Raw genomic sequence first — 15,000 nt, 5'->3', positions numbered from 1 at the left:
TATTTGCTGTTACGAGCATCGTGTGCCCCATACCTGCGTGACGAGCACCGCAGGGCGGCAGAGCCATCGCACTTGGCCGGGTGGCAGAGGAGGACCAGACTATTCACAGATAGCGGCCCAACGACTCCCAGAGCCGGTCGTGCGGCGCGCGAGGTCTGCTCTCTTCACAAGAGGCTTTATTAGGGAGTGCTAAGGCAAGGTTCTGTGCCCTCCACCCTCATCGCAACACCCATGGGAGCCTCCGGTCGTCAATAGACCGCCGCACCGGCCTCTGACTGACTCTCAGAATGGACGGAAAGAGCCGGGTAAGCCTTTCAAAAGATTCGACCACGTGCCGAAAACTTTAGACTTCCGTGAGCTCTCCGGCTTGCACCGAGACCCGAAGTCGACGTGCTAAGCACCACGGGACCCCTTTCGCCTGCAGGTCCCGAGCCGCCTTTATTTGCTGTTACGAGCATCGTGTGCCCCATACCTGCGTGACGAGCACCGCAGGGCGGCAGAGCCATCGCACTTGGCCGGGTGGCAGAGGAGGACCAGACTATTCACAGATAGCGGCCCAACGACTCCCAGAGCCGGTCGTGCGGCGCGCGAGGTCTGCTCTCTTCACAAGAGGCTTTATTAGGGAGTGCTAAGGCAAGGTTCTGTGCCCTCCACCCTCATCGCAACACCCATGGGAGCCTCCGGTCGTCAATAGACCGCCGCACCGGCCTCTGACTGACTCTCAGAATGGACGGAAAGAGCCGGGTAAGCCTTTCAAAAGATTCGACCACGTGCCGAAAACTTTAGACTTCCGTGAGCTCTCCGGCTTGCACCGAGACCCGAAGTCGACGTGCTAAGCACCACGGGACCCCTTTCGCCTGCAGGTCCCGAGCCGCCTTTATTTGCTGTTACGAGCATCGTGTGCCCCATACCTGCGTGACGAGCACCGCAGGGCGGCAGAGCCATCGCACTTGGCCGGGTGGCAGAGGAGGACCAGACTATTCACAGATAGCGGCCCAACGACTCCCAGAGCCGGTCGTGCGGCGCGCGAGGTCTGCTCTCATCACAAGAGGCTTTAGGGAGTGCTCAGGCAAGGGTCAGCCCGCAGCCTTCCTGGCAACACCCAGGGGAACCAGGCCACTCGCGTCTCTCGCCTTCATTTTCGACACGAGCGCCTGCGGAGGGCCACCACCCCCTCCGATTGTCAAGAGACCTCCGCACCGGCCTCTGACTTACTCTCAGAATGGACGGAAAGAGCCGGGTAAGCCTTTGAAAAGATTCGACCACGTGCCGAAAACTTTAGACTTCCGTGAGCTCTCCGGCTTGCACCGAGACCCGAAGTCGACGTGCTTAGCACCACGGGACCCCTTTCGCCTGCAGGTCCCGAGCCGCCTTTTATTTTTGTTACGAGTATCGTGTTCCCCAAACCTGGGTGACGAGCACCGCAGGGCGGCAGAGCCATCGCGCTTGTCCGGGTGGCAGAGGAGGACCAGACTATTCACAAATAGCGGCCCAACGACTCCCAGAGCCGGTCGTGCGGCAGGCGAGGTCTGCTCTCATCACAAGAGGCTTTAGGGAGTGCTCAGGCAACGGTCAGCCCGCAGCCTTCTTGGCAACACCCAAGGGAACCAGGCCACTCGCGTCTCTCGCCTTCATTTTGGACACGAGCGCCTGTGGAGGGACGGCCGGAGTCAACGTGGGGTTTGCCCGCCCTCCAATAGTGTCAAAAGACCGCCGCACAAGTCTCTGACTGACTCTTAGAACAGACAGAAAGAGTTTGTCAAATCTGTCAAAAAATTGACAAAGTGTCAAAAATTCGACTTCCAAGAGCTCTCCGGCATGCACTCATACCTGTCATTAAAGTGCTATGCCCGTGGAACCGTTTTTCGGATGCCTTTCAGAACGGTCCCGCGCCGCCATTTTGTTCTAAAAATCGTGTTCCCATATATCTCCGGGTACCCCGCCAACCTCACTGCGGAAAAACTACAAGTGGCACTGAATGGGTCTGAATTCCAAATTTGACTGCATCGGTCTGGAACTCGGTCCGGTCAAAACCGTTTGGATTTTTCTCGGTCCGGACTTCCGCGACAGACAAAGTTAAAGTTTTCGGGCTGCAGGCACAAAACGACAGCTGGCCATTTGCCGGGCTCAATTCACCCAATTCCTCCGGCACTTCGGAGCACATGTTCGGTGTAAGTTTGCGAATCTTTCCCGATGCTGCAGCATTTTCCTCCGCTGACACTTAGAATATTTTTCACACTTTGCTGAAAATTTTTCTAAGTGTTTTTTTCCAAGTTTTCCTGGTTACTGATTTCTTCTTTTTAAACATTTTTCTAAGTTTTTCTGGTTACTGATTTCTTCTTTTTAAACATTTTTCGCAGTTTGTCTGGTTACTGATTTCTTCTTTTTAAACATTTTTCGCCGTTTTTCTGGTTACTGATTTCTTCTTTTTAAACATTTTTCGCCGTTTTTCTGGTTACTCATTTCTTCTTTTTAAACATTTTTCTAAGTTTTTCTGGTTACTGATTTCTTCTTTTTAAACATTTTTCTAAGTTTTTCTGGTTACTCATTTCTTCTTTTTAAACATTTTTCTAAGTTTTTCTGGTTACTCACTTCTTCTTTTTAAACATTTTTCTAAGTTTTTCTGGTTACTGATTTCTTCTTTTTAAACATTTTTCGCCGTTTTTCTGGTTACTGATTTCTTCTTTTTAAACATTTTTCGCCGTTTTTCTGGTTACTGATTTCTTCTTTTTAAACATTTTTCTAAGTTTTTCTGGTTACTCATTTCTTCTTTTTAAACATTTTTCTAAGTTTTTCTGGTTACTGATTTCTTCTTTTTAAACATTTTTCTAAGTTTTTCTGGTTACTCATTTCTTCTTTTTAAACATTTTTCTAAGTTTTCCTGGTTACTCACTTCTTCTTTTTAAACATTTTTCTAAGTTTTTCTGGTTACTGATTTCTTCTTTTTAAACATTTTTCTAAGTTTTTCTGGTTACTCATTTCTTCTTTTTAAACATTTTTCTAAGTTTTTCTGGTTACTGACTTCTTCTTTTTAAACATTTTTCGCAGTTTGTCTGGTTACTGATTTCTTCTTTTTAAACATTTTTCGCCGTTTTTCTGGTTACTGATTTCTTCTTTTTAAACATTTTTCTAAGTTTTTCTGGTTACTCACTTCTTCTTTTTAAACATTTTTCTAAGTTTTCCTGGTTACTGATTTCTTCTTTTTAAACATTTTTCTAAGTTTTTCTGGTTACTGATTTCTTCTTTTTAAACATTTTTCTAAGTTTTTCTGGTTACTGATTTCTTCTTTTTAAACATTTTTCGCAGTTTGTCTGGTTAATGATTTCTTCTTTTTAAACATTTTTCTAAGTTTGTCTGGTTACTGATTTCTTCTTTTTAAACATTTTTCTAAGTTTTTCTGGTTACTCACTTCTTCTTTTTAAACATTTTTCTAAGTTTTCCTGGTTACTCATTTCTTCTTTTTAAACATTTTTCGCAGTTTTTCTGGTTACTGATTTCTTCTTTTTAAACATTTTTCTAAGTTTTCCTGGTTACTGATTTCTTCTTTTTAAACATTTTTCTAAGTTTTTCTGGTTACTGATTTCTTCTTTTTAAACATTTTTCTAAGTTTTTCTGGTTACTGATTTCTTCTTTTTAAACATTTTTCTAAGTTTTTCTGGTTACTCACTTCTTCTTTTTAAACATTTTTCTAAGTTTTTCTGGTTACTCACTTCTTCTTTTGAAACATTTTTCTAAGTTTTTCTGGTTACTGATTTCTTCTTTTTAAACATTTTTCTAAGTTTTTCTGGTTACTGATTTCTTCTTTTTAAACATTTTTCGCAGTTTGTCTGGTTACTGATTTCTTCTTTTTAAACATTTTTCGCCGTTTTTCTGGTTACTGATTTCTTCTTTTTAAACATTTTTCTAAGTTTTTCTGGTTACTCACTTCTTCTTTTTAAACATTTTTCTAAGTTTTTCTGGTTACTGATTTCTTCTTTTTAAACATTTTTCGCAGTTTTTCTGGTTACTGATTTCTTCTTTTTAAACATTTTTCTAAGTTTTTCTGGTTACTGATTTCTTCTTTTTAAACATTTTTCTAAGTTTTTCTGGTTACTCACTTCTTCTTTTTAAACATTTTTCTAAGTTTTCCTGGTTACTGATTTCTTCTTTTTAAACATTTTTCGCAGTTTGTCTGGTTACTGATTTCTTCTTTTTAAACATTTTTCGCAGTTTTTCTGGTTACTGATTTCTTCTTTTTAAACATTTTTCTAAGTTTTTCTGGTTACTGATTTCTTCTTTTTAAACATTTTTCTAAGTTTTTCTGGTTACTGATTTCTTCTTTTTAAACATTTTTCTAAGTTTTTCTGGTTACTCACTTCTTCTTTTTAAACATTTTTCTAAGTTTTTCTGGTTACTCACTTCTTCTTTTGAAACATTTTTCTAAGTTTTTCTGGTTACTGATTTCTTCTTTTTAAACATTTTTCGCAGTTTGTCTGGTTACTGATTTCTTCTTTTTAAACATTTTTCGCCGTTTTTCTGGTTACTGATTTCTTCTTTTTAAACATTTTTCTAAGTTTTTCTGGTTACTCACTTCTTCTTTTTAAACATTTTTCTAAGTTTTTCTGGTTACTGATTTCTTCTTTTTAAACATTTTTCGCAGTTTTTCTGGTTACTGATTTCTTCTTTTTAAACATTTTTCTAAGTTTTTCTGGTTACTGATTTCTTCTTTTTAAACATTTTTCTAAGTTTTTCTGGTTACTCACTTCTTCTTTTTAAACATTTTTCTAAGTTTTCCTGGTTACTGATTTCTTCTTTTTAAACATTTTTCGCAGTTTGTCTGGTTACTGATTTCTTCTTTTTAAACATTTTTCGCAGTTTTTCTGGTTACTGATTTCTTCTTTTTAAACATTTTTCTAAGTTTTTCTGGTTACTGATTTCTTCTTTTTAAACATTTTTCTAAGTTTTTCTGGTTACTCACTTCTTCTTTTTAAACATTTTTCTAAGTTTTTCTGGTTACTCACTTCTTCTTTTGAAACATTTTTCTAAGTTTTTCTGGTTACTGATTTCTTCTTTTTAAACATTTTTCGCAGTTTGTCTGGTTACTGATTTCTTCTTTTTAAACATTTTTCGCCGTTTTTCTGGTTACTGATTTCTTCTTTTTAAACATTTTTCTAAGTTTTTCTGGTTACTCACTTCTTCTTTTTAAACATTTTTCTAAGTTTTTCTGGTTACTGATTTCTTCTTTTTAAACATTTTTCGCAGTTTTTCTGGTTACTGATTTCTTCTTTTTAAACATTTTTCTAAGTTTTTCTGGTTACTGATTTCTTCTTTTTAAACATTTTTCTAAGTTTTTCTGGTTACTGACTTCTTCTTTTTAAACATTTTTCTAAGTTTTCCTGGTTACTGATTTCTTCTTTTTAAACATTTTTCGCAGTTTGTCTGGTTACTGATTTCTTCTTTTTAAACATTTTTCGCAGTTTTTCTGGTTACTGATTTCTTCTTTTTAAACATTTTTCTAAGTTTTTCTGGTTACTGATTTCTTCTTTTTAAACATTTTTCTAAGTTTTTCTGGTTACTCACTTCTTCTTTTTAAACATTTTTCTAAGTTTTTCTGGTTACTCACTTCTTCTTTTGAAACATTTTTCTAAGTTTTTCTGGTTACTGATTTCTTCTTTTTAAACATTTTTCTAAGTTTTTCTGGTTACTGATTTCTTCTTTTTAAACATTTTTCGCAGTTTGTCTGGTTACTGATTTCTTCTTTTTAAACATTTTTCGCCGTTTTTCTGGTTACTGATTTCTTCTTTTTAAACATTTTTCTAAGTTTTTCTGGTTACTCACTTCTTCTTTTTAAACATTTTTCTAAGTTTTTCTGGTTACTGATTTCTTCTTTTTAAACATTTTTCGCAGTTTTTCTGGTTACTGATTTCTTCTTTTTAAACATTTTTCTAAGTTTTTCTGGTTACTGATTTCTTCTTTTTAAACATTTTTCTAAGTTTTTCTGGTTACTCACTTCTTCTTTTTAAACATTTTTCTAAGTTTTCCTGGTTACTGATTTCTTCTTTTTAAACATTTTTCGCAGTTTGTCTGGTTACTGATTTCTTCTTTTTAAACATTTTTCGCAGTTTTTCTGGTTACTGATTTCTTCTTTTTAAACATTTTTCTAAGTTTTTCTGGTTACTCACTTCTTCTTTTATAACATTTTTCTAAGTTTTCCTGGTTACTGATTTCTTCTTTTTAAACATTTTTCTAAGTTTTCCTGGTTACTGATTTCTTCTTTTTAAACATTTTTCTAAGTTTTTCTGGTTACTCATTTCTTCTTTTTAAACATTTTTCGCAGTTTTTCTGGTTACTGATTTCTTCTTTTTAAACATTTTCCTAAGTTTTCCTGGTTACTGATTTCTTCTTTTTAAACATTTTTCTAAGTTTTCCTGGTTACTCATTTCTTCTTTTTGATCATTTTTCTAAGTTTTCCTGGTTACTGATTTCTTCGTTTTGAACATTTTTCTAAGTTTTCCTGGTTACTCACTTCTTCTTTTCAAACATTTTTCTTCGTTTTTCTGTTTACTCATTTAGCACTTTCAGGCACTTTCCGATCATTTCCTCGTTCCCGATTTCACCCTTTAAAACGCTTTCGGGCATTTCCCTAAGTTTTGCGGTTCACTCGTTTGGGACTCACTGACACCTTCTCTAGCTTCCCTGCTCACTTTTTTCGTACTGTTGAGAAAATTCGAACCCTTTCCTTAACTATGCCGGTTACTGACTTCACCGCTTCAGACCCTTGTCCCCGTAATGAAAGATACCATTTCCCACCGTGGGAAATGCACGAAAATCGGACTGAACACGGGGGAGGCTCCCCCCTCGAAGGCGAGACCGTCGGCAGAACCGCCGGGTCAAACCCGGCTGAGCTACCCGGCTTACAAGTCTCAAAGTCGGTATGAGCAGTCACGTCCACCCCCATTCCCTTTTGGACCACTTCCCACGGTTCCAAATGCATGAAAATCGGCCTGTACACGGGGGAGGCACCCGCCTCGAAGACGAGACCGTCGGCAGAACCGCCGGGTCAAACCCGGCTGAGCTACCCGGCTCGGAAGCGCCAAAGTCGGGTTGAGCAGTCACATTCACTCCCATCCCCTTTTGGGCAACTTCCCACGGTTGGAAATGCATGGAAATCGGACTGAACACGGGGGAGGCTCCCCCCTCGAAGGCGAGACCGTCGGCAGAACCGCCGGATCAAACCCGGCTGAGCTACCCGGCTTACAAGTCTCAAAGTCGGTATGAGCAGACACGTCCACCCCCATTCCCTTTTGGACCACTTCCCACGGTTCGAAATGCATGAAAATCGGCCTGTATACGGGGGAGGCACCCGCCTCGAAGACGAGACCGTCGGCAGAACCGCCGGGTCAAACCCGGCTGAGCTACCCGGCTCGGAAGCGCCAAAGTCGGGTTGAGCAGTCACATTCACTCCCATCCCCTTTTGGGCAACTTCCCACGGTTGGAAATGCATGGAAATCGGACTGAACACGGGGGAGGCTCCCCCCTCGAAGGCGAGACCGTCGGCAGAACCGCCGGATCAAACCCGGCTGAGCTACCCGGCTTACAAGTCTCAAAGTCGGTATGAGCAGACACGTCCACCCCCATTCCCTTTTGGACCACTTCCCACGGTTCGAAATGCATGAAAATCGGCCTGTATACGGGGGAGGCACCCGCCTCGAAGACGAGACCGTCGGCAGAACCGCCGGGTCAAACCCGGCCGGGCTACCCGGGTTAGAAGCCCTAGAGTCGGGTTGAGCAGTCACAATCACTCCCATCCCCTTTTGAACCTGTTCCCACCGTTGGAAATGCACGAAAATCGGCCTGTACACGGGGGAGGCTCCCCCCTCGAAGGCGAGACCGTCGGCAGAACCGCCGGGTCAAACCCGGCTGAGCTACCCGGCTTACAAGTCTCGAAGTCGGGTTGAGCAGTCACATTCACTCCCATCGACTTTTGGGCAACTTCCCACCGTTGCAAATGCATGAAAATCGGCCTGTACACGGGGGAGGCACCCGCCTCGAAGTCGAGACCGTCGGCAGAACCGCCGGGTCCAACCCGGCTGAGCTACCCGGCTTACAAGTCTCAAAGCCGGGTTGGGCAGTCACGTTCACCCCCATTCCCTTTTGGATCACTTCCCACGGTTCGAAATGCACGAAAACCGGCCTGTACACGGGGGAGGGTCCGCCCTCGAAGGCGAGACCGTCGGCAGAACCGCCGGGTCAAACCTGGCTGAGCTACCCGGCTTACAAGTCTCAAAGTCGGGTTGAGCAGTCACGTTCACTCCCATCGACTTTTAGACCACTTCCCACGGTTCGAAATGCACGAAAATCGGCCTGTACACGGGGGAGGCACCCGCCTCGAAGACGAGACCGTCGGCAGAACCGCCGGGTCAAACCCGGCCGAGCTACCCGGCTTAAAAGTCTCAAAGTCGGTATGAGCAGTCACATTCACCCCCATTCCCTTTTGGACCACTTCCCACGGTTGGAAATGCATGAAAATCGGCCTGGACACGGGGGAGGCTCCCCCCTCGATGACGAGACCGTCGGCAGAACCGCCGGAACAAACCCGGCTGAGCTACCCGGCTTACAAGTCTCAAAGTCGGTATGAGCAGACACGTCCACCCCCATTCCCTTTTGGACCACTTCCCACCGTTGGAAATGCACGAAAATCGGCCTGTACACGGGGGAGGCACCGGCCTCGAAGACGAGACCGTCGGCAGAACCGCCGGGTCAAACCCGGCTGAGCTACCCGGCTTACAAGTCTCAAAGTCGGGTTGAGCAGTCACATTCACTCCCATCGACTTTTGGGCAACTTCCCACGGTTCGAAATGCACAAGATTCGGCCTGAACACGGGGGACGCTCCCCCCTCGAAGGCGAGACCGTCGGCAGACCCGCCGGGTCAAACCCGGCTGAGCTACCCGGCTCGGAAGCGCCAAAGTCGGTATGAGCAGTCACGTTCACTCCCATCCCCTTTTGGACCGCTTCCCACGGTACGAAATGCATGAAAATCGGCCTGTACACGGGGGAGGCACCCGCCTCGAAGACGAGACCGTCGGCAGAACCGCCGGGTCAAACCCGGCTGAGCTACCCGGCTTACAAGTCTCAAAGTCGGGTTGAGCAGTCACATTCACTCCCATCGACTTTTGGGCAACTTCCCACGGTTCGAAATGCACAAAATTCGGCCTGAACACGGGGGACGCTCCCCCCTCGAAGGCGAGACCGTCGGCAGAACCGCCGGGTCAAACCCGGCTGAGCTACCCGGCTTAAAAGTCTCAAAGTCGGTATGAGCAGTCACATTCACCCCCATTCCCTTTTGGACCACTTCCCACGGTTGGAAATGCATGAAAATCGGCCTGGACACGGGGGAGGCTCCCCCCTCGATGACGAGACCGTCGGCAGAACCGCCGGAACAAACCCGGCTGAGCTACCCGGCTTACAAGTCTCAAAGTCGGTATGAGCAGACACGTCCACCCCCATTCCCTTTTGGACCACTTCCCACCGTTGGAAATGCACGAAAATCGGCCTGTACACGGGGGAGGCACCGGCCTCGAAGACGAGACCGTCGGCAGAACCGCCGGATCAAACCCGGCCGAGCTACCCGGGTTAGAAGCCTCAGAGTCGGGTTGAGCAGTCACGTCCACCCCCATTCCCTTTTGGACCACTTCCCACGGTTCGAAATGCACGAAAATCGGCCTGTACACGGGGGAGGGAGCCGCCTCGAAGACGAGACCGTCGGCAGAACCGCCGGTTCAAACCCGGCTGAGCTACCAGGCTCGGAAGCGCCAAAGTCGGGTTGAGCAGTCACATTCACTCCCATCCCCTTTTGGGCAACTTCCCACCGTTGCAAATGCATGAAAATCGGCCTGTACACGGGGGAGGGAGCCGCCTCGAAGACGAGACCGTCGGCAGAACCGCCGGATCAAACCCGGCTGAGCTACCAGGCTCGGAAGCGCCAAAGTCGGTATGAGCAGTCACATTCACTCCCATCCCCTTTTGGGCCACTTCCCACGGTTCGAAATGCACGAAAATCGGACTGAACACGGGGGAGGCTCCCCCCTCCAAAACGAGACCATCGGCAGAATCGACGGGTCAAACCCGGCCGAGCTACCCGGGTTAGAAGCCTCAAAGTCGGGTTGAGCAGTCACGTCCACCCCCATCCCCTTTTGGACCACTTCCCACGGTTCGAAATGCACGAAAATCGGCCTGTACACGGGGGAGGCACCCGCCTCGAAGACGAGACCGTCGGCAGACCCGCCGGATCAAACCCGGCCGAGCTACACGGCTTACAAGTCTCAATGTCGGTATGAGCAGTCACGTCCACCCCTATTCCCTTTTGGACCACTTCCCACGGTACGAAATGCATGAAAATCGGCCTGTACACGGGGGAGGCACCCGCCTCGAAGACGAGACCGTCGGCAGAACCGCCGGGTCAAACCCGGCTGAGCTACCCGGCTCGGAAGCGCCAAAGTCGGGTTGAGCAGTCACATTCACTCCCATCGACTTTTGGGCAACTTCCCACGGTTCGAAATGCACAAAATTCGGCCTGAACACGGGGGACGCTCCCCCCTCGAAGGCGAGACCGTCGGCAGAACCGCCGGGTCAAACCCGGCTGAGCTACCCGGGTCGGAAGCGCCAAGGTCGGTATGAGCAGTCACATTCACTCCCATCCCCTTTTGGACCGCTTCCCACGGTTTGAAATGCACGAAAATCGGCCTGTACACGGGGGAGGCTCCGCCCTCGAAGGCGAGACCGACGGCAGAACCGCCGGGTCAAACCCGGCCGGGCTACCCGGGTTAGAAGCCTCAGAGTCGGGTTGAGCAGTCACATTCACCCCCATCCCCTTTTGAACCTCTTCCCACCGTTGGAAATGCACGAAAATCGGCCTGTACACGGGGGAGGCGCCCCTCTCGAAGGCGAGACCGACGGCAGAACCGCCGGGTCAAACCCGGCCGAGCTACCCGGGTTAGAAGCCTCAGAGTCGGGTTGAGCAGTCACATTCACCCCCATTCCCTTTTGGACCACTTCCCACGGTACGAAATGCATGAAAATCGGCCTGTACACGGGGGAGGCACCCGCCTCGAAGACGAGACCGTCGGCAGAACCGCCGGGTCAAACCCGGCTGAGCTACCCGGGTCGGAAGCGCCAAGGTCGGTATGAGCAGTCACATTCACTCCCATCCCCTTTTGGACCGCTTCCCACGGTTTGAAATGCACGAAAATCGGCCTGTACACGGGGGAGGCTCCGCCCTCGAAGGCGAGACCGACGGCAGAACCGCCGGGTCAAACCCGGCCGGGCTACCCGGGTTAGAAGCCTCAGAGTCGGGTTGAGCAGTCACATTCACCCCCATCCCCTTTTGAACCTCTTCCCACCGTTGGAAATGCACGAAAATCGGCCTGTACACGGGGGAGGCCCCCCTCTCGAAGACGAGACCGTCGGCAGACCCGCCGGATCAAACCCGGCCGAGCTACACGGCTTACAAGTCTCGATGTCGGTATGAGCAGTCACGTCCACCCCCATTCCCTTTTGGACCACTTCCCACGGTACGAAATGCATGAAAATCGGCCTGTACACGGGGGAGGCACCCGCCTCGAAGACGAGACCGTCGGCAGAACCGCCGGGTCAAACCCGGCTGAGCTACCCGGCTCGGAAGCGCCAAAGTCGGGTTGAGCAGTCACATTCACTCCCATCCCCTTTTGGGCCACTTCCCACGGTTCGAAATGCATGAAAATCGGCCTGTACACGGGGGACGCTCCCCCCTCGAAGGCGAGGCCGTCGGCAGAACCGCCGGGTCAAACCCGGCTGAGCTACCCGGGTTAGATGCCTCAAAGTCGGGTTGAGCAGTCACATTCACCCCCATCCCCTTTCGGCCCCCTTCCCACGGTTGGAAATGCATGAAAATCGGCCTGTACACGGTGGGCGCTCCCCCCTCGAAGGTGAGACCTTCGGCAGAACCGCCGGGTCAAATCCTGCCGAGCTACCCGCGTTAGAGGTCTCAATGTCGGCTTCAGCAGTCACATTCAATCCCATTCCCGTTTGGACCTCTTCCCGCCGATGGAAATGCACAAAATTCGGCCTGAACACGCGGGACGCTCCCCCCTCGAAGGCGAGACCGTCGCCAGAACCGCCGGGTCAAATCCGGCTGAGCTACCCGCGTTACAGGTCTCAAAGTCGGGTTGAGCAGTCACGTTCACCCCCATCCCCTTTCGGACCCCTTCCCACGGTTGGAAATGCATGAAAATCGGCCTGTACACGGTGGGCGCTCCCCCCTCGAAGGTGAGACCTTCGGCAGAACCGCCGGGTCAAATCCGGCCGAGCTACCCGCGTTAGAGGTCTCAATGTCGGCTTCAGCAGTCACATTCAATCCCATTCCCGTTTGGACCTCTTCCCGCCGATGGAAATGCACAAAATTCGGCCTGAACACGCGGGAGGCTCCCCCCTCGAAGGTGAGACCTTCGGCAGAACCGCCGGGTCAAATCCGGCCGAGCTACCCGCGTTAGAGGTCTCAATGTCGGCTTCAGCAGTCACATTCAATCCCATTCCCGTTTGGACCTCTTCCCGCCGATGGAAATGCACAAAATTCGGCCTGAACACGCGGGACGCTCCCCCCTCGAAGGCGAGACCGTCGCCAGAACCGCCGGGTCAAATCCGGCCGAGCTACCCGCGTTAGAGGTCTCAATGTCGGCTTCAGCAGTCACATTCAATCCCATTCCCTTTTGGAACACTTCCCGCCGTTAACAATGCACGATATTCGGCCTGAACACGCGGGACGCTCCCCCCTCGAAGGTGAGACCTTCGGCAGAACCGCCGGGTCAAATCCTGCCGAGCTACCCGCGTTAGAGGTCTCAATGTCGGCTTCAGCAGTCACATTCAATCCCATTCCCGTTTGGACCTCTTCCCGCCGATGGAAATGCACAAAATTCGGCCTGAACACGCGGGGCGCTCCCCCCTCGAAGGCGAGACCGTCGCCAGAACCGCCGGGTCAAATCCGGCTGAGCTACCCGCGTTACAGGTCTCAAAGTCGGCTTCAGCAGTCACATTCAATCCCATTCCCTTTTGGAACACTTCCCGCCGTTAACAATGCACGATATTCGGACTGAACACGGGGGCCGGTCCGCCCTCGAAGTCAACACCGTCCGCAGAACCGCCGGGGCAAATCCGGCTGAGCTACCCCGCCCCCGAACACTCAAAGTCCCTCTGAAGCCTTGCATTCGCCTCCTTGGAAAATTGACGTCAAACATTACCAAAATCGGGGGCACGAGCACTAAAGCTAAGTCTCACCCTTTCCCTATCCCTAACCAGGAACCGAACGCCCACCCTCAGCCTCACACCAACGCCGGTGCCACTCCAGACAGACACACCCTTCAAAACCACACCCATCCGGCCATGCAACTCAAAAAGGGTCCAAATTCAGAAACACCCCCTTCAAAAGGCACTCCATCCTCGGCCACACCACCGGGACATGCTCCCCTCGGCGATAATTAAGCCCCCACCACTATTTGAAGCCAACCGCAGCCGCAACTCGAACGGAGAAATCAGTAACCAATTCAAAAATGCGCTTGGTTACTGATTTCTACTGAGCCGAAAAAATTCTAAGTGTCGGTGGTTACTGATTTATACCAACCCGAAAATATTCTAAGTGTCGGTGGTTACTGATTTATACCAACTCGAAAAAATTCTAAGTGTCAGTGGTTACTGATTTATACCAACCCGAAAATATTCTAAGTGTCAGTGGTTACTGATTTGTACCGACCCGAAAATATTCTAAGTGTCAGTGGTTACTGATTTATACCAACCCGAAAAAATTCTAAGTGTCAGTGGTTACTGATTTATACCAAGTCGAAAAAATTCTAAGTGTCAGTGGTTACTGATTTATACCAACCCGAAAATATTCTAAGTGTCAGTGGTTACTGATTTATACCAACTCGAAAAAATTCTAAGTGTCAGTGGTTACTGATTTATACCGACCCGAAAAAATTCTAAGTGTCAGTGGTTACTGATTTATACCAACTCGAAAATATTCTAAGTGTCGGTGGTTACTGATTTATACCAACCCGAAAAAATTCTAAGTGTCAGTGGTTACTGATTTATACCAACTCGAAAAAATTCTAAGTGTCGGTGGTTACTGATTTATACCAACTCGAAAATATTCTAAGTGTCGGTGGTTACTGATTTATACCAACCCGAAAATATTCTAAGTGTCAGTGGTTACTGATTTATACCAACTCGAAAAAATTCTAAGTGTCAGTGGTTACTGATTTATACCAACTCGAAAATATTCTAAGTGTCGGTGGTTACTGATTTATACCAACCCGAAAATATTCTAAGTGTCAGTGGTTACTGATTTATACCAACTCGAAAAAATTCTAAGTGTCAGTGGTTACTGATTTATACCAACTCGAAAATATTCTAAGTGTCGGTGGTTACTGATTTATACCAACCCGAAAATATTCTAAGTGTCAGTGGTTACTGATTTGTACCGACCCGAAAAAATTCTAAGTGTCAGTGGTTACTGATTTATACCAACCCGAAAATATTCTAAGTGTCGGTGGTTACTGATTTATACCAACCCGAAAATATTCTAAGTGTCAGTGGTTACTGATTTATACCAACTCGAAAAAATTCTAAGTGTCAGTGGTTACTGATTTATACCAACTCGAAAATATTCTAAGTGTCAGTGGTTACTGATTTGTACCAACCCGAAAATATTCTAAGTGTCGGTGGTTACTGATTTATACCAACCCGAAAATATTCTAAGTGTCAGTGGTTACTGATTTATACCAACTCGAAAATATTCTAAGTGTCGGTGGTTACTGATTTATACCAACCCGAAAATATTCTAAGTGTCAGTGGTTACTGATTTATACCAAGTCGAAAATATTCTAAGTGTCAGTGGTTACTGATTTATACCAACTCGAAAAAATTCTAAGTGTCAGTGGTTACTGATTTATACCAACTCGAAAATATTCTAAGTGTCGGTGGTTACTGATTTA

This window comes from Chiloscyllium punctatum, unplaced genomic scaffold (genome assembly GCF_047496795.1).
Source record: "Chiloscyllium punctatum isolate Juve2018m unplaced genomic scaffold, sChiPun1.3 scaffold_1296, whole genome shotgun sequence".
NCBI lineage: Eukaryota > Metazoa > Chordata > Chondrichthyes > Orectolobiformes > Hemiscylliidae > Chiloscyllium > Chiloscyllium punctatum.
This window is presented reverse-complemented; position numbering follows the sequence as displayed.